Raw genomic sequence first — 24467 nt, 5'->3', positions numbered from 1 at the left:
AAATCTTATAAAAAATATGCTTTCTCTAAAGCTTGGGAAATAAAAATCAGCTATTCATCAAAAAAATCAACACAAGATTTGGTTTACTTTGACAACTCAAGCTATGTTTACTTAGTAATATTGTTTATTTTTATAATATGTAAAAACAAAAGGTCTAAGTGGAAGACAGTAGTCAGTAGAGTTATTCATAAAGGAAAAGTATGGAAGGGAGATATGGAAATTCAAGACATTAAAGAGGTGGCCTAGAAATCCTCATGTTCAAACATGCAACAAATTGTATTTCCATCTACTTCCACAACTCACATAGATTATGACTAATAATGGGGCATTCCTAAATGAAACCCATGATTGGACAATAAGTAGTTTAAATAGCAAGGTGAATTTGTACACCAAGCAACAGAAAGAAGGCTATCACTTTATTTATTTTATCATATACCATATTAAGACAAAAAGTATTCACGATACTGTGATATAGCATTCACCTTTTCTACTATTTATAATTTCCATACCAAATGCCCAATATTGCATGTCGTTTTGACATATTTTGTTTAGACAATTGTTTAGCTACTGGAAATATTATATCAGAAAAGGAACTTCACAGAGAATGAAACAAAATGAATAATACTCATTCAAGAGTGGTGCAATCTCTTAAATCATAAGAACAGTAATCTTACAAAAAACCTAAGGCAATGTCACCTCCTGAAGATGAATCATAAAAGAGGTTCCAGATCCTAAAAAAATGCCATAGCTCTAAAACAGATTAATTATATTATGAGAGAATGTAGCAGTTGAAGAAGTGACATACAATTTTCACCAGTCATTATACATGGACAAGAACATTGTATGTCTTTCAAAGGCAATCCAATGGCCCATTTTTTGGTCAAAGTGGAGGAGCAAAATGATCAAAAATATCAAATTCCTGGATGTGCAAACTTTTTTGAGGGTGTAAAGAGTTAAAGTAAGGTGATTCCCCACTTTGGAACATGTGATCTCCCATTAGGAACATGCATGTGGTATATGTTCCAAAAAATTGATCTAACCCTACCAGGTTGTGGTTGAACAGGTAACTTGAGACAATGAAGGCAATGGCAAGGTACACCCAAACCCTATCCTTCACTTAAGTGTGTGGGTGTGGCTTGAACTTATACATTACACATCCCTCATGCTGGGTTGTACACCTATATATGCTTTTCTTTGAAGCTTGAGAAATAAAATCAACAATTCATAAAAAAATTCACACAAGAATTGATTTACTTTGACAATTCAAGCTCTGTTTACTTAGTAATATTGTTTATTTTTCTAATATGTAAAAACAAAAGGTCTCAGTGGAAGACAATAGTCAGTAGAGTTCTTCATAAAGGAAAAGTATGAAAGGGAGATATGAAAATTCAAGACATTAAAGAGGTGGCCTAGATAGCCTCAAGTTCAAACATGCATCAAATGTGCAAATGCTTATTTTCATATGCTGCCACAACCACATAGATTATGACTGATAATGGGCCATTCCTAAATGAAACCCATGATTGGAGAATAAGTAGTTTAAATAGCACAAATTTGGAGTATAAATAGAGAACTTGAAAAAAGTGGGAATAAGGAAGAAAATATGATAAAGAACCATATATGCCAGTAAGGTGCATTTGTTCACCAAGCAACCCAAAGAAGGAAAGAAATTTATTTATTTTATCATATACCACATTAATACAAACATTATTATTTCACATTATCGAGAATGGGTACAAAATATAGACTAACAAATACCCTTTGGAGGCAAAACTTTCCATAACCATAGGCACCTAATGTGAGATTGCCTAGTAAACCAAAAAGTTAGCTACAAGGAGAAATTGATCCAGATGGTTTCAAAAAGAGGTTAAATCTAAATCCAACAAATCAAACAAATAAAAAATAAATAGGAAGATCAAGAGACAAACCCTAACAAAAAGGAATCATTAAACAACCCGAATGAGAAGCAAAGAGTTGAAAAAGAGAGTCCCGAGACTCCAAAAAATAGAGTTTTCCAAGTAAATCACCAAAAAATTCTAGGACAAGGAATCTCAAAATCACAATTACCTTTCTCAAACCAAACCCTAAAAAAAAAGTATTAAACAACATGAATGAAAACAAAGAGCTAAGCAAAGAGCATCTTGAGACTTGGACAAATGGAGTTGTTCAAGTAAATCTCCAACAAATATATAATAAAGAAATCACATTTTCCCTTCCCAAACTTCTGAACCAGATGGACTAACATGAGACTCTTTCCCTCAACCACCAATGACAGTGAGATCAAGGGAGATCAAACTTGTAATCCAGGTACTAGGAGGATTGAGATGTAATGGAGACATGACAACAGGACATTGATGAGGAGACATAATCATAATCCTTTATGAGAAAATGGAAGATGTAAACCTGGATTATTTAGCATTATTGTATGATCATAACTTCTTAGAAACTCTATCTAAAGATAGGTTTAATTTTCTACAACCCAAAATACAAAATGGAAACAAGGCCTCAACTAAAATCAAGTTAAAAATCTCTTAGACTCAAAGCACTAGGCATTAAAGTGAATCCTTTAAAGTCCCAAAACAATAATCAAGCAAGGCCTCATCTAAAATCAAGTTAAAAACCTCTCAAAGTCAAAGCACTGGGTATCAAAGCAAATTCTTTAAAGTCCCAAAACTAAAATCCAAATAAATAGAAGAATGGATGGAAAACAACTAAGGAAAAAATAAGAGAATAGGGTTAGTTACTTGTTGATTCAATTAAAACTTAGATTCCTTGAGAGATTTAGATTTTATCTCCAAAACAAGCATAATAAACTAAAATGAAAAATCTATCCTGAAATATTAGTGGACTCAATGCTCCAGGTAAAAGAGGAGACTCCTAGCAAGGAAACTCATGATGGGTAAATCAAGTCTATGATTTCTCCAAGAGGCAAAGTGCATAATCTCTCAGAAGATTAGATGTATCACCCCCATGATTTTGAAATCTTTCAACCACAAATATCTTCCAACTCTCTTATCTGGTATCTATCCTACACATGAACATAACATCTTTTTTCCTTTTTAAATATTCACTTATGTTACCTTATACTTTGCAGTTTTCTTTCCCTGTCCTTATCCTCTTTTCCAAGTATTCTGCTGAAATTATACTAGAATTATCATGTCAGGAAGTTTTGTATCAGACGTACACACTTTGACAAGACTTAATTCAACTTATTTTCTATTGTTATGATATGTTAAAAATCTATAAACTCCATGTTCCAAACATTGCAACATTCTTAAATACCAAATGGAAGCATAAACTTACATGACATGTACCAAAAAAAAATGCATAAATTTTACCAAAATTCATTTGACTGTTATTAAATACTTTTAAACATACATGACAATTTAAAATTTCAAGGAAATTACAAACGTTGACCATCCAGAAGAAAGAAAACACAGTATGAAGAAAATAATAATTTAGGATACCTTAGGTTGGGATTGCCTTTTACTATTTTCTGTCCATACATGCTCCAGTGATACCCATCGTCAAGGATATTGATATCATTGTTTGTTTGTACAACTCAAGGCCACCAAATAACTCTAGTTTCCCATATGATGTCGATCGTATCAGGTTTTTTTCTTCCTATCAATTTTCAAAGAAGCATTTGACACATATTAGAGAAAGTAATTAATTACATCTATAGAAATGATCAAATAGCTTCTACCAAATGAAAAAATTAATATGAGCTATCATAAAAGTAACCCATGGTTTGAATCAGATTATTCTGCACCAATATCTTCATCAAAAGAGAAATTGTCCACTTGTGTCCTTCCATCATCATCTTCACTTGCAGAAATTGATGATTTCTCCAGTGTACCTAGTGACTCCAGGTGATTAGAGTTTTTCCTGTGCAGTCTAGTAGAGAATGGATCTAAGAGATCAGTAACGACATAAAATAATAAGGACAATTCAAGATCTTCTCTCTTCCCTTGTTGAGAATAACTTGAAGCATATTTAACTTTCATTAACACTAAGTTAGTATTTTTCCAAGAGAACCCACCTTAAAATTTGACAAGAGAACCACAACCTTCAATACTTTCTTTAGGAAGGGTCGCAACAGCAGAAAAAAATCTAATCTGATGACTGGGATGAGTTTTATTATGGTTATGAACATCATTGTACACAATCTCTGTTACATGTCCATCCAGAGAACGTTCAATCTTCTTTTTGGTTAAACAACTAGGGTGTGTGCACTTATAATAACTCTGAGGATACTCACCACCTTTAACATGATTTTTCCCATATCTGCGCCAATTTTATCCATCGTCATAAGGCCTTTCAATTCAAGTAGGAGGAAATATTGATGTTTGGTTAAAATCTGAAAGTTGCCTCTGTTGTTGCTCCTCAAAAGAAGTTGCCTGTGAAGGAACAACCTGAAGAGGAACAATGATTCAGTGCTAAAAAATATGCTAAAATATTAAAGTTGACGGATTAATGTGAAACCTAAACAACCGCATAAATCTTGTCATCCTGAATTTGGCGCAACTCGTTTCACAGAAAATGGACGTTGTATGCTCCCAGAAATGAGTTCTAATCGATTTGGCAAATAGGAAAAATTTTGTGTAGGGTTTCCCAATCAGCAATATGTACTGCTGACATGCCATGCTGACTGGGCCTTTTGATTTGGAAAATGGCATCGTGCCACTTTTCAAGTTTGTAATGGTGCTGAGTTGGCAGTGCCGTATTGGTCAATTTGGTGTTGATTATGTGGCCCAACTAGAGGCTGCCACGTCGCCCAGTCAGAGGCTACCACGTGGCACCTCTGTGGCCACTAAAATATTTTTGAAAGTCAAATTAACCTCTATGGGATTCGATCATGGAACCTCTTTGAAACTAAACTTGGCTCTTACCAATGCGCTATGTGTGGGCCTTGTTAAAAGGACCCACATGTTTTATATTTAAACATAACGTTGGGCAGGGGTTTGGTTAAGGGCTAAGGGCTAGCCCCAACCCTCGTCACCACACCCATACGGAACAGGGGCCAAGGCTTAGGTCTGACACCCCAACCTTAAATTTAAGCCATGTGACCAAGAGCCCGGAACCAGCGATGCGTGGGAAGGAGGGCTAGACCCTAAGCGCTAGCCCCTAGCCTTATGGAGACCATGTGACCAAGAGCGCGCGCACAGGGGTCATTTCAAAATTTAATGAACCCATAATTTTCACTGGAATTGTGCCGATTTGTCACCCAGTTAGCAGAAAAAGGGGCAAAAATGTAGGACAATTAGTCAGACTTGGCGAAATTGTGGGTCGACTAGCTACAAAGCTTGGGAAGCTCATAACTTTCTCAGTTTGTGGCCTTTTTGGGAGAAGAAAGAGGCTAGATAGAGGTTTTTGATAGCTATGAAGTTGTTGGAGCATGTTTTAAATACATTTGAGCACCGTAACATAATGTAATCACTATTTTATGAGCATAATGAAAGAGGGCTATGCATTGGAAGTTGGACTAGGAGACGTAGCCCAAGAGGGGTTAACTCCTTCATCACTTGTTGTTTTGTGGTTACTGTTATGGTTTATTGTATGCAATTTTCTACAATTTATGAGTTAAATTCATGTTTTAATGTGTGTATTAATTCAACTTAAAGAACCATAAAAACCCATTTTATACACTTGCAATTTACATAATCCTCACGCAGTTTCATAGACATATCAAGTTTGGTATCAGAGCATAGGTTCTTTTTTACTATGAGGATTTAATTATTTGCAAGTGTTCTGATGCTTAAAAGGTTGAAGCTCAAGAGAGGAGAAGGAAATATTGTGGGTCCAAGTTCTCAAGTTGGAACAAGGACAAGGAGAGCACATTTGCCACAATCTCCACCACAAGTTTCACCTCAAGTTGTTCCTGAAGCTTCAGTAAGCATGTCTCATGAAGGAGGAGATGATAACATGCCAGATGATGAGAAGGCTTTCAGAAAATCATTCTTTGACATGAATGAGATGGTGAAAGTTCTCTGTGAAGCGAGAAACACAAGATTGCAGGATGAGAGCTCCTAGCCTCCAAAGGGAGAGGGTTCTTCAGGAGGAAAGGGAGGAGATGAGGACAAGCATACAAAAGGGAATGGAGTTAAACCACCACCTTCTCCAACTTCATATTCATCTTCATAATCATCTTCATCTTCTTCCACAACTACCCCTTCACAAACACCTCCACAATCTCCAAAGGGACATGGTAAACTCCCTTATTGAAACTTGATATTAAATTTGATTTGCCTATGTATGATGGTGAGGTTAATGTTGACAGACTAAATAATTGGGTTTGTCAACTTGAAGTATATTGCAATATTCAAAACATCAAGGATGATGAAACAAAGATTTAACTAGCTTCATTAAGGTTGGAAAGTGCTGCATTGATTTGGTGGGAAGCCAAAACACAAGAGGAAATGAAAAAGCATGGTAAGGTCTCAACATCTTGGATTGATTTTATTGCTACACTTAGAAGACAATTTTATCCTTTATCTTCTATGTGGAAGGCTATTATGGATTGGTATAATTTTAGACAAGGAAAAGGACAAAGTGTTCAAAATTATACTCAAGATTTCAGGAGAAGAGCACTAATATTGGGTGTAGATTTGTCATCTCAAGACACTTTGTTAAAATATATTGGAGGTTTACATAGCTACCTTAGGCACACTATTCTCATGTTCAATCCCAAAAATTTAGATGAGGTTTGTGTTGAAGCCACACATCTAGAAGAAAGAGGGAAACATAGTTCAGATGAGAAAACTAAGAGTTCCATTGAGTAAGGAGGAAAATGGAAGGGTAATTTTAAGGGAAAAGGGAATAATAATTCTTCTATTAAAATGGAAAAAGAAAAAATCACATGTAAACATTGTTTGAAAAATGGCCATGATGAAGATCATTGTTGGAAACTCCATCCAGAAATGAGACCCAACAAACTTAAAAACAAAGAGAAGGAGAAAACATCTGCAATTATAGAACATGATTTAGGTTATGATTCAAGAGATGAGACCAAGATTACAACGATGGGTTTGAAAGGTAAGAACATAGCAAGCACTAGTTCTCCAAGTTGTTCCAATGATACTCAAGATGATGAAACAATAATTGAACTTTTCCACATTAGAGTTGTTTCAAAGCATACCAAAATTGACACATTATTTGATAGTGGTTCTCAAGAAAATTTGATTTTTGAATACTTAGTCAACAAGTTAAATCTAGAAACCCTTACACATCCAAGACCTAATCCCTTAGGCTGGATATGTAAGAATGTGAATTTGCATGTAACAAGAAGTGCATCCTTAGATTTGCAATTACTGCAAATCTTTCTTGATGAAGTTGAACTTGATGTAGTTTCGCTTGAGATTTCTAGTATTGTTTTGGGAAGCCCATATCTTTATGATAAGAGGGTAATATTTCATCGCCATGAGAATAAGTACCACTTATTCAAGAATGGAATTGAGTATATAGTTAGAGTGCATCGTAAGAAGATGAGTTTGTCTCTTATGCATGCTGGACAAATGAAGAGAATTGTGAATGCAAGTCAAATTTTTGTTTTGTTAATGTTCAAGCATCAAGATGTTGTGAATGAGGCCTTTCAAGGAAACGAATCAAATGAAAAATCTGATTTCATTAAGGTTTCTAATCGTTGTAACAAGTTGTTTCAGGGTTCTAACATGTTGCCTCGTAAAAGAGATAAACAAGATGAGGAAAAATTGCAGCAACATACGTCATTGTTGAACAGTGATGGGAACTATTGGACATTGGATAAACCAATGCTCCCCATGTGTTTTGCTACATGGACTAACCGCCTCTCATGGATCCTTATCTCTAGTGATGCGATCATTGACTAACACTTGCGAGTTTTGGTCTGACAAAAATCGTGATTCCTGCTAAGGCACACCATTTCCTAATTAACTGCTAAGAGCTATGCTTTGGAATAATGCTAAATTGACATGAAAAAAATGCTATTGTCCTAAGAATGGAAGTCAAAAACATCAAACATCAATGTTATGCATGTAAAGGACTGTAATAAACCTGTTTTGTCTTTTTATGCTTTTCATGAAAAATCAAGTGTGCAAGCTAATCTCTTTTGGTGATGTGGCAGGTGGCTTAGGGATGCTAGTAGATGGCTGGAAGGTTCATGAGATGGTTGGAAGGTTTTGGAGACGCTTGGGTGACCTTAGGTGGCTTCCTAGAGGTTTTCCCTCAATTCGGCCTCAAAACATGCCACTACAAGAAAACCTACAGGATGTACTAGAAACCTACAGGATTCCTTGTATTTCTACAGGATACAACCAAGAGAAAAACGATGGGTGTTGGAGGTGATGGAAGGCTTAGGGAAGGTGGTTTATGGGTGGAATGGAGTGAGAAAAGGCCTAGGATCATTCAAAACCCAAAACCAAGTTTAGGAGATGGTTGGATTTGTTCAACATGCTTGGGGGAATTTCTATGTAAAATGATGAAATTGGTGAAGGTCTTGATGAAAACAAGGAATGCCTATGGATGGATGAAGTTGGAAGGTTTTTGCTTGCTATGAGACCTCTTTCTAATTCTGAAGCACCTACTCTACATCAAACATGTGTAGCTTCCAAAAAGTCATGTAAACAAGAATAATTCTCATGAGCTAGAAAAACATAATTTAATGAACTAACTGTCTACCTTATGCATGAGGAAATTGCTGAATAAAATGGAATCATGGATGAGATCTACTGAAAGAATGAATATAGAAGAGATGGAAATGAAATCCTACACTTGCAAAACTGATCAAATGCTAGTTCAAGTACAGTAAACTCTAAATCTTATGAAATAAATGGAAATCTATCTTTTTGGGGTTGCATAAGGGTCTTTTCCTCAAATCATGATCCCAGAAGGAAGAAGTGAGGCCAGGACACCTACTAATAGCTTTGTGGTGCTTCTTTTATCCCTTCTAACTTGCTACTGAAGTAAGGCACAAATGGAAGCAAACTAATAAACAATTAATCAAATCTACACTACTTGCAATGAAATACTTCTAAAGATAGTTTAACCATGAATCTATGAAACTAAGCTAAGAATATAGATACAAGAAGAGGAGCCTTTGCTGCTAGGGTTGGGCCCTAACCCAAGAGCTTCAACCCTCTGAGTTAACTCAGTGCTGGATCAAGAAAAAGCTCATTCTTATTACCAAAATAGAAAATTACATCAAAGTCTTCCACAAGTCTGGAGCTCGAAAATAACTAGAGTTTTTACAACAAAAATTCAAATCCTAATGAGGCTCTAGGCCTCTCTACTTATACAACTAAAGTCCCCAACGAATTCCTTAAATTTAGGGAGGCTCGGCTCCCAAACTCGAGATGAACTAACTCTTTGTCTATCACTTGCTCGGCTGCCTTCTGATCTTCATGACTTGGCTGCTTGCACTCTGAGCTGGTGGGATTAATGGAGGAATATTCAAATGGGGGAGGAGTAAATGAGGAGGATTTACCTCCTACAATCTCTCTCCCTTGTCCCATTCAAGTTTCAAACCTTAGTCTTGCCAAAATTCCTTGATTTTCTCTTCCAAACCTGCATTCAATGCATATTAGTTCACTAGGCATAATATCTCACTTTAACTCATCTCATTAAACAAAATATAATCAAAACATGTAATAAGTTGTGAGAATAGTTGGTTTGACTAAGCTAGGAGGTGAATTAAGGCCCATATAATTACCCAATTATGAGGCTCATCAATTCCCAATAAGTGGTATGAGAGCGTAGGTCACAAGCTCGATACACACCCGACTCACGTTGGGGGGGAGATTGTTGGACATTGAATAAACCAACATTCCCCATGTGTTTCACGACATTGACTAACCGAATCTCATGGATCCTTATCTTTGGCGATACGATCATACACTTGCAGGTTTTGATCTAACGACAATCGTGATTCCCAACAGGAACAAGATGTCAGTGTTAAAGAGTACAAAGGTCAAAGAGAAAGTGCTAAAGAAATTTGACAAAGAAGAATCCACAAGTTCTTCTTGTGGGTTTCAAAATGGTGCATGGAAATGGAGAAAAAACTTGGTTGAGATTCAAGCCAAGTACAGAGCAAGACAAGCTAAACATCGTCATGTCAACAATGTTCGAGGTGAGAAGAATTTCAAGTTGTTTAAGTTTCAATTCATTGACGACCGAGGAGGGAATATATTTGTTCCTCGAAGGACAAATTTTTTTATGCAAATTATGGGAAAATGGAGCAAGATGGTATCTACAACAACAAGACAGGGTCTCTAGAATAAAGGAAAAAAATAGTTTTCATGAAAGGCTCAAATTGTTGAATTTAGGAAAATTCCAGTGGATTTAGACTGGAAGGGTGAGGGGGTTGTACCCTCATCTAATTGTTCAGTAATAAATAGCTTTTGGGGTCTCAAATCTTCTAGTGGGGAGGAGTGATTTGGTGCTAAAAAATATGCTCAAAAATGAAAGTTGTCAGATTGATGTGAAACCTGAATGACCGCGTAGATCTCGTCATCCTAAATCTAATATAACTTGTTTCGCGAAAACGAATTTCGTATGCTCCCAGAAATGAGTTCTGATCGATTTGTAAAACATGTAAAATTTTGTGCAAGGTTGCCCAATCAGCAGTCCATACAGCTGACATGGCATGCTGACTGGGCCTTTTGATTTGGAAAATGATTGGACTTCAAAAAGAGCCAATGACATCACGCCACTTGTCAAGTTTGTAGTGGTGCTAAGTTGGCAGTGTCTTATTGGTCAATTTGGTGTTGGTTATGTGGACCAACAGGAGGCTTCCACGTGGCACCTTGATGGCCACTAAAAAATTTGGTAGGTCGAATTAACCTCCGTGGGATTCAATCATGGAACCTGATTGCAACTAAACTCTACTCTTACCAATGAGCTATGTGTGGGCCTTGTTAAAAGGACCCACATGTTTTATATTTAAACATAATGTTGGGTAGGGGTTTGGTTAAGGGCCAAGGGCTAGCCCCAGCCTTGGTCACCGCACCCATATGGACCAGGGGTGGGACTAGGGGCCAGGGATTATCCTTGGCCCCCCAACCTTAAATTTAAGCCATGCAACCAAAAGCCCAGAACTAGGGGCGCGCCGGAAGGAGGGCTAGACCCTGACCTTATGGAGTCCATGTGACCAGGAGTGTGTGCACAAGGTTCATTGGGAAATTTAATGAACCCACAATTTGCACCGGAATTGCACTGATTTGTCACCCAATTAGCGAAAAAAGGGGCGAAAATGTAGGACGGTTAGCTAGATTTGGCGAAATTGTGGGCCAACTATTAACAAAACATGGGAAGCTCATAACTTTCTCAGTTTTTGGTATTTTTTGGAGAAGAAAGAGGCTAGATAGGGGTTTTTGAGAGATTTGAAGCTTTTGAATCAGTTTTTGAAGCCATTTGAGCACTGTAAATTGATGTAATCACTATTATGTGAGCATAATGAAAGAGGTCCAAGCATTGGAAGCTGGACTAGGAGACGTAGCCCAAGAGGAGTGAACTCCTTCTCACTTGTTTTTTTGTGGTTACTGTTATGGTTTTATTGTCTACAACTTTCTGTAGTTTATGAGTTAAATTCATGTTTTAATGTGTGTATGAATTCAACTTAAATATCCATAAAAACTCATTTTATATACTTACAATTTACGTAATCCTCAAGAAGTTTCATATACATATCAAACAACTTTCACAATAGTAGCCCAAGTCGTTCGTGGTTCAGATGAAGAATCTGCCACAAGATCTTTTTTCTTGCTAAATATTGGCAAATTCCACATCTGAGCATCATCTTGAACCCATTTTAGAGACTGGTGGTGGTTGTAACCAAAAGTTGCCTTCAAGATAAAACCCATACAACTGTCAGTTTTCCAACTTCCAATGTTACTAACTTGAAATAAAATCTATAGAGAGATAAAATGGAAAAATCAATCAATTAGAAAACTATAGAGAGAGGTTTCCAATAATCCCAAGATCAACATGCTCACTATAGCCCCATCTAAGTCTATTAGCGTGTGCAGTTGAAACAATCCCTCATAAATTGAAATTGTTTGAATTGGGTGACAAATCCAAAGAGAAATACATTTCTAATTCCATAAGTATAGTCCAAATTGGATTTCCCTTTTCTAGCTTGATCCTTACTTTTCAATATAGCCCAACATCCATTACATCTTGTCGTTTCTTTTCTATTCTAGTCTAGTAAGGAGTGGATTTTACAAAGTCATGGAAAGAAAAAAAACATCAAATACTTGACTGCACTCTTCTTCAAAAACAAAAATTTTACTATAGCTTTATCAAATTGTGTTTCCAAAAATCCAAAGGCAAAGAGTTGCATGATGATTATTGGGTTTCCCAAAGGTTGCATGTCTATACTAAGGTTGGAATCAAAAAGAGGTTTGAAAGGAAAGCTGGAGAAACTACCATCCTCATTATTTACAATATCTAAAGAAGGAGTAGTAGCAGTTCTTTGAAATGAAAACACTCTCTTGCAGCAGGATCATAAGATAAATTCTAGACCAACTTGACAATTGTAACCCATATGTTGCATAGGGATAGATTCATTTAAATATTACCCATATAAGTGCATGGTTTCCAACATAACTAGATAATCATTAAAGCAAACGAGTTTTACCAGAATTACATAAGATAAATTAATTATGTTCAATAACATTATGTCTGTTGCCAGTATTGCTACCTTATATCAACTTATCATTGAATTCCAAGTGGGCACTTAATGGTAAATAAGCAACAAAAAGCAACCATTTTTTACAAAGACAAATTCGTAGATGGAAATGGAACATAGTTTGACTGCTCCTGAAAAAAATTGAATGTTTTGAAACTGCTAATTCATATTAAAACAAAATATGCACAATATCTAAACCAAACCCACTGACTAATGAATTTAATATTTTCCTCCAATAGTAATGGTGCTAGGTGGCATTCTATTTTATAGCTATGGTTGGTGAAAAAGGACACTTGGGGCCCACATGGTATCAAGGGGTGCCACATGGAAGAGTGGGGCCATGCATATTTAAAGGTGTATGTTTGCATGAGAGGGAAATTCTTGAACACGTTCATTCATTTTGGCATTCATTCAAGCATCCATTATCCATCATTCTGGTGAAATAGGTTTTTGTGGGACCAAAGAGTGAGCACTGTGCTTGGGTATTGACACCAACTAGAAGCTAGTTTGGTTTATGGCTATAAATGTGCCTATAGAGTAGCATGATCTCCTGTAAGCCCAAATTTGAGACTGTCTCTAGATGGAGGTAAGGCACCCTAAAGAGGAGGGAACAACAGAAGACTAGAAGGGCACAAAGAAGGGGTGTGCCACTTAGGCACAAGTTCGGGAGAGTGGGAGCTTATAGTTGTAGTGTTTGCTAAGTTAGTACCTCATTTGAGGATACGTGTTTTTTATTTAGTTTTCACCGTTGTCGGTGGAGTTGTAGCCTGAGCTTGGGGGTGATCCATGGTTGAGATTTATGAACCACACGATCTATGGTTGGGTGGAACATGGAGAACCCATATCTAGTTGGAATTCAATTGCAGATAAGTGTATATTGTGCAGTTTATTATATTCATGCCATGCTTATAATTGTATGTTTTCTTGTTGGAAACCCTAGTTAGGGTTTAGTATTTATGTATGTGTTCCATTGTGCATGAAATTAATATGGTGTATTTAAACCCCACTTTTCTTGTGCATAAACCCCAATTAGCAAAGTGTGAATTGGTGATGTTCTTATTGGGTTTTACTAAATAGGATTTTTTGAGTTAAATATATTTTGCTATGTATGACTCTGAATTATTACGTAAACCCTAATTACTATGTGAATGTTAATGGCTAAATCATTGTGCTAATTACTCCTTAATTTTACATGTTTTTAATGGATTCAATGTTGTGGTTAATACCTAGGTGACATAATTACAAAGAGGTTTGCACATATTTATAGGGTTTTTAGCAGTGAGTTAAGGTTTAATATTTGAAATTAGAAATTACGTGCTTCCACAAGAATTTTTAGGGAATCTTGGTTTCCGGGTTAATAGTGTTGCCTTGTTGGGGGTCAAGGATGTTACATAATTGATGTGGAAGTTCAATGTTCTCACCTCAATCCACATCATGGCATGCATGACTATTTTTGGCAAGTAGTATCCATAGCCAACTTATCCATATTGTAGTAACTTCTAGTCCTCCCCCTTTCATTCCTCTTGTTTACAAGTCTCCTTCCTCTCTTCATGTCCTTCGCCTTCCCTCCCTTTTCTTTGTCATTAACATTAGCCCCGGTTTGGGGTTTGTGAATCTCTATTAAGTGGTATAACTCTTCTCACTCTCTTTTGGACAATGGATCTAGTCAATACAATTGCAGTTGAAAAGAAAAATGCTTAGCTAGATTGTTTCTTCAACAATAATCACCACATTAAAAATAACACTCTCGTTGTTTTTTTAAGTTGAATCTTAAATTATGCATCTTCTCGTAGTAGTTGGAGGTTGTTACCTCACCCTAAGCATATGTAATCACCAAAGATATTGTTGTAGATTTGCATGTCTCAATGGAACATAGAGCATACCTAGATTGAGCAAGATGTTGGGAAATTATGGAATTGTAATGGATGCTTTGTCCGAGAAAGAAGATGAAACAGGGCGAAACACTGACTTTGGTGCCTTTTCCTCTGCTTATGGATTTGGATTTTCCTTAGATGCATAGGATGAGGCTGGAACTTACTCACATGTTAGTTGATTGTCTAACTGTGAAGTGGTGGAGGAATTTCATCCATGTGCCACCAAGTATCACAAATTGTTAGAAAATTGACACACTCACCCCATCCACTGCAATGAACTATAGAGCATCGATTGTAGATAACTCTGCAATTTGAACAAGACTGTAATGCCTCACCAACAACATGGAATACAATGAATTTCAAAGCATTGATTGCATGGAGATATGCAATCTTATAATTATTTAATAAGCCTACATAGTGACCAATACAAAAATCAGTTTTTTAAATGATTAATTATTTCGAACATCTAAATAGAAATAAATCCCAGACTTAGGAGATATAAGTCAAATCATGTAAGAATGAACCCATGAAAAAGGAATATTTCAAATTTAAAAAATATAGAAATGAATTCAATTTTTCTAAATAAATAAAATAAATATTAAAATTTGATAATACTTGGAATAAATATGATGAAACGGAGAAAATTAATATACATTCAATGTATTTTGACTACTACACAAAAACTATAGTCCATGGCTGGAGGGAGGGACTAGAAATGTCACAATACAAAAATGTCTATAATTAAACATCATAAACTAATATTGTGAAATTCTTAATTGGCCTTATTTAATATTGAATTTACTTACAACCGAGTTCATTATTAACAATTCATTTGTTTGCTTGAAAAATGTCACAGGTGCAAGAAGGAAAATAAATTTGGTAACACTGCCTCAAACCAGAACAATCACACAAGGGGGGAGGACCATGCACCCTCATTATATAACAGTTATGGATCTTAACCCCAATACATGTGGTCACTTTGCCTCAAACCAACACAATCATGTAGGAGAAGGAACTTGCACCCTCATGATATGAGGGTTATGGATCTTAAACCAAAAGAGAAGGACTAAAAAAAAGTTATTCCCCTCCACTAACATTAATTTCTAGAAGTCATATTACTAAGTGGAGTGGAAAAATAGAAGAATCATAACAAGTGCATGTGGATAAGGTTTTGAGAATCGAGATAAAGCAATGGATTCAATATTCTTATGTGTTTGTTGCTTTTGTTGCAAGCTTCCATCTCCCTTTTTTGTTTGATAATATATCTTGTTCCTTTTAGTTGTTGTATTCTTCGGTTATTTTGAATGTATTGCTTAGATATATCAATGTTTATGCCCATGGTAATGAGATCATTATAAATCAAAAAATCTTGGACAAGTGACCAACAAAAGTGGTCACACCTATCATGAGTACATGAGAGCAAACATGCATGGTACCTCCACCTCAAACAAGCATGACAAAGTAGGGTGAAGAACAATGCAAATTCATGATATGGAACTGATGGATCTTAACCCCAAGAGAACGATTAAAAATTGTTTCACCCTATGCAGAAGTCACATTATTGTATGAATTGGCAATATGGAAGAATCCTATGAATTTCCAAGTAAAAAAAGTATTGATAATGAAGAGAATCCATATCTTCAATCTTGTAACACATTTGTTTCTTTTTAGTATCGTTTTTATCACCTTTTTGTCTAGATAAAGACCCTATTTGGTTTTACCTAGTCTATGTTCCTAGGTTTTCTAAGGCTTGGTCTCAATACAAGTTAGTGTGTTGACCTAAGACCAAATGAAAGTTGATTTAGGAATTGGAAAAACATATTTCTAGGATGAAGTATGAGGCTCTGTTTCAAGATATGTTAGTGTGTGAATTAAGGCCCAACTAAATTTGATTGAAGAATGCTAGAAATATGTAGGATAAGAGCTAAAAGGAGTTTATGGAATGAGGTCAAAGTTGGAGCATTCCTTCCTAGCCTTCTAGGAGGCCAATTTTTTTATGTTCGTTATATTGCCTAACTATGATAATTTCTTGTCAAATGTGCGTTCCTATATGATAAAATGATGGAAGAAGTTCGTGATTCTTTTGGCTCTTTCATAAAAACATGAAGCAACCATATATAAAGTTGTAGATATTATGGGGTTAATACGGAAAATATGCCATGTTTTAATGATAATGTTGAGATCGAAATACACAAGTAAGAAACCCACACTCTCCAGTGGCACAAAGTGCTTAGTACCCATCCCAATTGTAGATGAAAATTGGTATGGTCATAACTTGGATTGTAAAAGTGCTTAGTACCCCTCCCAATTGTAGATGAAATTTGGTATTTTCATAACTTGGATTGAAAAAGTGGTTAGTACCCCTCCCAATCGTAGATGAAAAATAGTATGGTCATAACTTGGATTGAAAATTTTGTTTGGTTCTATCCATTTCTACAAACTCTACTCAATTATGAAGCAACAATATAGAAAGTTATAGATATTATGGAGCTAAAAAGACAGATGTCTCATGTTTTATGAAGCAACATTATAGAAATTTGTAGATATTATGGGGCTAAAAAGACACCCGTCTCATGTTTTAATGCAAAATTTGAGACTGAAATACAAACGTAAGAAACCCACACTCTCCAGTGGCACAAAGTGCTTACTACCCCTCATAATTGTAGATGAAAACTAGTATGTCAAAACTTGGATAATTTTTTTTGTTTTGTTTCATCCATATTTACAGATTATACTCAATAAGAAGAAATTTTTTCTTATACTTGAAGATTGTAATTACCTCCCTTTATCAATATTTCTTGTAATAAATTTACATGTACACACATGACATAAGAATAAACAAAAGAATTCATTTAAAACAAATTGAAACCATTAAATTATGTAACAACAAACTAGTGAACTCCCTCATACATACCTCTTTCATATTTTCCCATTACATCTATTGAATCTTCATCAATGGTAAATCCATAATATGTGTTGTTAAGACTTGCGTTAATTTTTCCACTCATAGAACCCAAAATAAAAACCATGAGAAAAGGTATATAAAAATAAAATAAAATAAATGGAAATATATTAATTAAAAAAAGAAGAAGCAAACATGAAAAACAATCTGCAAAACTACAATTTAGCATGGACTTGCTCACAAATGTAAAAAGATAACAATCGCAGTTGTACAAAAACAAAGAAACAAGAAATAACAAAATATAGCAACAACAATAGCAAAAAAAATGAAAATAACAAAAACTAAACAAAGAAAAATAGTAGACAAATTCTTCATTACAATCTCAAAAATTTTCCATGACCATCTTGCACATTAAAGAATAAAAGAGTATTAAATATAGACCATAAAATCTTATGAAAAATACTAGATATGCGTCAAGTATAGTTTGAGAAATATAAAACAAAGACAAATATGAGAATTTCATAGCAGGTAGGTTGTATTTTGCACCAAAAGAGAACTCACCTTTGCTACTACCTCTTCACTATAATATAGTTTTTCTACATAGATATTTCAATAGTTTCATCAATTATCATCCATGTTACTTTCCCTACATTGCATTGCACTCAATATTTAAATAAACAACAAATAAATTAAGGTGCCTCTAACTTAAATAAGACTAGAATTTGTATTTACCAAATTCTCTTGTATATTCATGTTACTCCTTTTACCTGGACTTACCATTGATGTTACCTCACTCTCAATAGTTGAGTTCTTTATTGTTTCATATGTGCTCTTTCTTTGCATCCTTGGTATTACATGGATTTATATTTGGTGTTTAACCTGCAATATAATCAAACTTGGGCTATTATGAAGAAAATAACTCTAACAAATATATGGTGGATGTGTCCCTAAAGAGGTCTGAAAATTTGATTTTCTAAAAAGCATATGCACTTCTTAATATGACATCTTGCATATGTTGGTGACGTTTGATATGGCCTTTTTACCTGACTAAACTTGGATAATATTCTTATATAAATACTTTAATTTATTATCCACACCTTGAGGAGAGTTGGTGTCATTTTAAGTGGATGTTGACTTGGTTTATTCATATAGATCTAGCATTTGATTGCCAACCTCTGCACACAAATTAACAATTGTAGTGAGTAGATGCCCACATGTCACAAATTGACAAGTCACTTACAATAGTGAATCCCCTACTTTCAAATATATCTCGCCTAACAACAATTTTTGTATAAGAAATCAAAGAACATATATAGATATGATGACATTATGCAAAGTTTGAGCATATTATAATTATAAACACTCTACAAAAACACCAAATTAGATCAGATCAGATAAGATAACCCTCATGCTAGTGAGGAGTCACATCAAAATCCCCCCACCAAGGCCTCTATCCATCTAATGACAGTTTAACCTTAAAAAGTTTAGCAACAAGAAAGATAACTCCAACAACAATATGTTAAAGGCTTGCACTAGAGGCAGAGGGTTGTAACCCATGTACCACATTAAACAATTTTATTCTTTTTGAAAATGTTATGAAACCAACTCACAAAAAGATATAAAAGAGAGATCAACGTCTTCAAAATAAGCCTCTTCGAGGGGGCAACCTCCTTTACATTACACAAATGAATAATTCTTGGATGATACAAATGACAAGACCTCCTTACTATATATAGGAGTCTAAGGGGTCATAATATAATCAGAGCTGACATAACAATAATAATGTAAGGGCACAATAATAACAATAGTGGGCTTCTATGGGGCACAATAATAACAATATGGGGACTACATGGGCACAAAAATATAATAAGGGGGTTGTACTAATAACAATAAGGGGTTACACTATTAGTATAGCGACCTAACATGCCCCTCTCCTTCAAAAAGTGGTGTCCTCAACGCTTGAGTAGTTCTTGATGCTTCTGTATAAAATTCTTGTCCTCCCATGTGGAATATTCAGTGGGTAAGTTCTTCCACTTGATGAGATACTTTGAAATTGATCGATTTCATAGCTATCGAGTTCTTGTTTCTGTGACTGCTCCAGGCTCCAATATGATTTTTCCTTCCTCGTCAAGTTCTGGAAATATTGTTTGAACTAGGACCTTCTACAACTTTTGAATGAGTGGCCACACTTCTTCATCCTTCTTCCATTCATCCCTTTCTTCGTTTATCCAATCTGGTTGGGTAATAGAAATAGCACAAAACAATGCTTCCACATCCTTATCCTTTCTTGAGAGTGCATCTACCACAACATTTTTCTTCCTTTTTGTGTAGATGATTTCAAAGTCATAACCCAACATCTTTGTGACCCATTTTTGTTGCTCTTTTTATCCTCATAATGTGCTATCATTTCCTCCGTGAAAATTGACCACATGACAAGTGGTTTACGAGAACAAAGCCCTTTATACCATAAAAATTGATTTGATTCTAAATAATTAGATGCAATACACACCTTTTGTAACAGTGGTACACCATGTAGATCAAAATATTTCTCCATCTGTAGTATCCAATTTACTGGAACCTTTCCATCAAACTTCCTCATCTTACCTTTTCTTGATTTTAGGAGCTCAACATTGAAATGACTATAACTATGTAATTTCAGATTTTTCTAGTTCTGAAATCACGACCTATAGTAGTCCTCTGCATCCTCTTTCCAATGCCACCAGTCTGATCGAAATTGGATTCTCCAAGAAAGAGTTATGCACAATCTCCCAAGATGGATTGATTATTACCTTCTTAGAAGAGAAAACTTGTATGAAGTGCCACGTGTCACTTTTTTGACCTTGGAATTTGGAAACTATAAACAAGAAACTAAAGATTGTCCTCTTTCTGTAAGTTATTATGAAATTTCAATCTGATGCTCAGGGAGAAAGTTATGATGATTTTCCCAAGGTCACTTGTTTAATATGTAATCTGGGAGTCTGAAAAAACCCTAAATTCCTCAGATCATATATCCTAAAATATAGCGAGACAATATCTGAAATTCGGATGCGAGCTTCAGTATGATTTCAACTCAAATGTTTTTTTTAGCTTCTGAAACGTCACATAATTTTTTTTTTATAGTGAAAATGCCATGATGGCCTATTTGGAGCAGCGAAAACCCTAGAATCCAAAGCTCTGATACCAAATGTTATGAAACCAGCTCACAAAAATATATAAAAGAGAGATCAACGCCTTCAAAATAAGCCTCTTCGAGGGGGCAACCTCCTTTACATTACACAAATGAATTATTCTTGGATGATACAAATGACAAGACCTCATTTCTATATATAGGAGTCTAAGGGGTCATAATATAATCAGATCCGACATAACAATAATAATGTAAGGGCACAATAATAACAATAGTGGTCTTCTATGGGGCACAATAATAACAATATGGGGACTACATGGGCAAAACAATATAATAAGGGGGTTGTACTAGTAACAATAAGGGGTTACACTAGTAGTATAGGGACCTAACAGAAAATCCATAGATGTGTGCAATCCAAAAAGCATAAAATATTGCAGAACAAAGATGTAGAGACTAGAACCCTCACCCGTTACTTAAACTTCCATGCTACTTGTGCTAAATAATTTTCTTAAACATTAAAAATCTTAATTTGAGAAACACGATATTCATATGGATGTTGCACAATAAAAGCAAATTTATTTTGCATGAGTAACATCTGTGGAAAAAATAACTTGCTCTACCATGAGTAACACCTAGTTATGTTATTCATGTCACTATTGAAAACCAAATTTAAATATCATAAATCAAGTTTCATATATAAAAACCAAGAATGCTACATAAACATTGAATCCGTAAACTACATCCAAAATGTTAGATCCTTAAAATTCATTAGAAAAAAAGGACATAAAACATGCTTCAACATCAAGTTTTACATTTTTCTAACCCATGCCTTCTCTATAACATGTTTGGCAATAGTTGGTTTCCTCTTTTGCCAAATGTCCTAAGCTAACATTGTGGCATCTCAAAGAAGCGCATAAGTTTCTTCTCTCTTACCAAAAAGGAAAATATATGTAGTCACAATAATCTACGCAGGGAAATAAACATAACTAATCATCAAAATGTTGTATTTACAACATTTGGACTCATCGCAATATGCATCCCCAACAATATACTAAATTGGACCAAAAAAGTAAAACAATACTAAAAAATGCGAAAGTTGAGCATTGGATTCTTGGGCATGAAGTCATGCATCAAAGGATTAAGGCCAATTCTCCCTCAACATAAAACATGCCTAACAATATTGTAAATAGCATTCAACATATTATTTATTTTTTTACAGTTGTTGGTTAGTAACTATAGTACACATTGACTCAACCCTAAAACAATTGACCGGTCAAGCTTGGTCAAACTTACAAATAACAAACAAATTTGACTACACTTTCAAGTACTTGACAAGTTTTTCAATATTCACCAAGTGGGATCCAAATATTCACCCAACAGACAATAAGAAAAAAAATCAAAATAGAACCTTCATTCTCCATTATTATCGGTTCTGATTTTTTTTTCCAGACAGGGTTTTCTACATAAAGTTGTATTTTTATTTATGCAGCCAGTTTGGACATATTTTTTAGTATTTGATGAATGTATAGCAGGGTAAAACCAGGCATCTTGTTCTTGGCATTAGAAATCAAATGGATAGGAAAATAACTAACGATTTGTAGTGGAGATAACACCATGTTTATGATAACTCCACCTACCATTCCCACACAATTTTTCTATATTTCATCAATGCAAAATTTTCATCGACTTCTTAGGAATTTTTTGGATTTTCTGTTGAATGAGTTATTCTCATAAAATTCTGTCTCTCCTTACTGCACTCAAGTATTTACAATAGAGCTAGACAAATTCCCTAAGATTTTTGTAGTATATATATATATATATATATATATCTAGGGAATTTGTCTAGCTCTATTGTAAATACCTGAGTGCAATAAGGTGGATAGTACTATGAAAATTGTTTGATGAAGGGATTTTGTCTAGCCTTATTGTAAATATTTGAGTGCAATAAGGTGGAATATAATGTTTACAACAAACAACCATTTGAAGTACTACTCGAAAATAAAATCCATATCATTTTTAAAACGTTGACCAAATGAGAATATAAGAATTAACCATCATCAAAATGGAAAATTTAGGAGCCATTGAAGTTGCAAAAGTGAGAAACTAAAACTATGGTTGAATTTGGACAAGGCTCATTTTTTGCATTTATTCCACCTCCTGGAGATGAAACCACTTCTCCCCCTTTAATAACAATGTATTTTTTAAGCATGGTTTCTTTTGCTTCACATATTACACCTAGGGGTTGAATCTTATCCTAGCCTAAAGAGCATAGGAAGGGTGAACTTGAGAAAGTGATAGGGATATTTTGGTCTCATTTGGACCTATCTTTCTATGTTTCTAGATACCATATTGGTAGGATACTATTGAGGTTATCATTGTTTGTTCCTTAAATTTCAAAAGTCTAAGATTTAAAGTTATTAAGGGTTCGATTTTGGTTGAGGTTGTCCGAGTTGTGAGAAAATCACTTGCACAATATTTTTCTTCAGAATAGACAGTTTTGCAATATTATGACGGAGGGATAAACTGATGTCAAACATAAAATATATATCAGAGTTCATGGTCCTATCACATTCTTGAAAAGCCATCCACAAGAAAATAGTCATAGAATACATTAAATGCTTCAAAATGTATAACCAACAAGGACATATTTCTTAGGAGTAGATGTCACTAAGAAAATAACCTTATGGTTCTTAAGAGAAGTAAATACAAGACGTTTACATAATTATCAAGTCCTTTGTGGGGAAGAGACAACCTGAATTTATAAGTTATGCAGTAGCTTATGATTGACAATACAAGGTGTTTTTGCACATCTTAGTTTTGTCTAGTATTACAGGGAAAGTTCGTAAATGTTTCAAAGTTTGCTAAAGTGTTTTCCTATAGACCAAACATCAATAAGAAGCCTTTACCATCAATATTCTTAAAGCCCAGAGAGAAAGGAGCCAGGTCATACAATTTTCCAGGGAATAACACTAGAGGAAATGGTATGGGGGATTGTAAAACCTATATTGGTAAAGGAAATGCTACTAAACAATTTTTCAATTGTTCCAATTGGTTCCAGCCAGACTCTAAAATATATGTGAACCTTAGTGGAGAAATTAGTTATTAAACAAGCTACATGTTTTTTTTAATGATAATTATAATTTTTAATAAACTTAAAATTCCATAGAAATATTTTATATATTTGTATAGAATTATTTATTTAAAATTATAATGTTTATTAAAAAATTATTGGGCTTATAGCCCAATCTCTATGTTTATTCCAACACCATAGTTAACCAAAGGTTGAAATTCACTGAATATAATCTTAGCTCAACATCAAGTTAACATCTAACACAAGTGTTGAACCAAGGGAAGAGCCCACAAGGGGCATAGTACTCAACACATCGGTAATGTATCAACCTGGTGGTGTATATAAATTCCATGGAGTTTTGAACCTCCCAATTGCTTAGTACCCCTCCCAATCGTAGATGAAAACTAGTATGGTCATAACTTGGATTGAAAATTTTGTTTTGTTTTGTTCATAAAGTTGTAGATATCATCGAGCTAAAAAGACAAATGTATCATGTTTTATGAAGCAACAATATAGAAAGTTTTAGATATTACGAGGCTAGAAAGGCAAATGTCTCATGTTTTGATGAAAATGTTGAGACTGAAATACAAATGTAAGAAACCCACACTCTCAAGTGGCACAAAGTGCTTACTACCCTCATAATTGTAGATGAAAACTAGTATGGCATAACTTGGGTAATTTTTTTTGATTTGTTTCATCCATATTTACAAACTCTACTCAATAAGAAGAAAGTTTTTCTTATGCTTTAAGATTTCAATTACCTTCCTTCATCAGTATTTCTTGTAAAAAATTTACATGTACAAACATGACATAAGAATAAACAAAAGAATTCA

General features: G+C 34.7%; 1 pseudogene; it reads right to left on the bottom strand.

Annotated features, from left to right (window-relative positions):
• Positions 1-12555, bottom strand: part of LOC149241178 (WRKY transcription factor SUSIBA2-like) — a 29921-nt pseudogene extending 17366 nt beyond the window's left edge.
• Between the last annotated feature and the right edge of the window lie 11912 nt (positions 12556-24467).

Source organism: Pinus tabuliformis, chromosome 8 (genome assembly GCF_031772625.1).
Source record: "Pinus tabuliformis cultivar Carrire ecotype Pingquan chromosome 8, CPIR1, whole genome shotgun sequence".
NCBI classification, from domain to species: Eukaryota; Viridiplantae; Streptophyta; class Pinopsida; order Pinales; family Pinaceae; genus Pinus; species Pinus tabuliformis.
The sequence above is the reverse complement of the archived record's forward strand: the minus strand, read 5'-3'. Positions and strand labels throughout refer to the sequence as shown.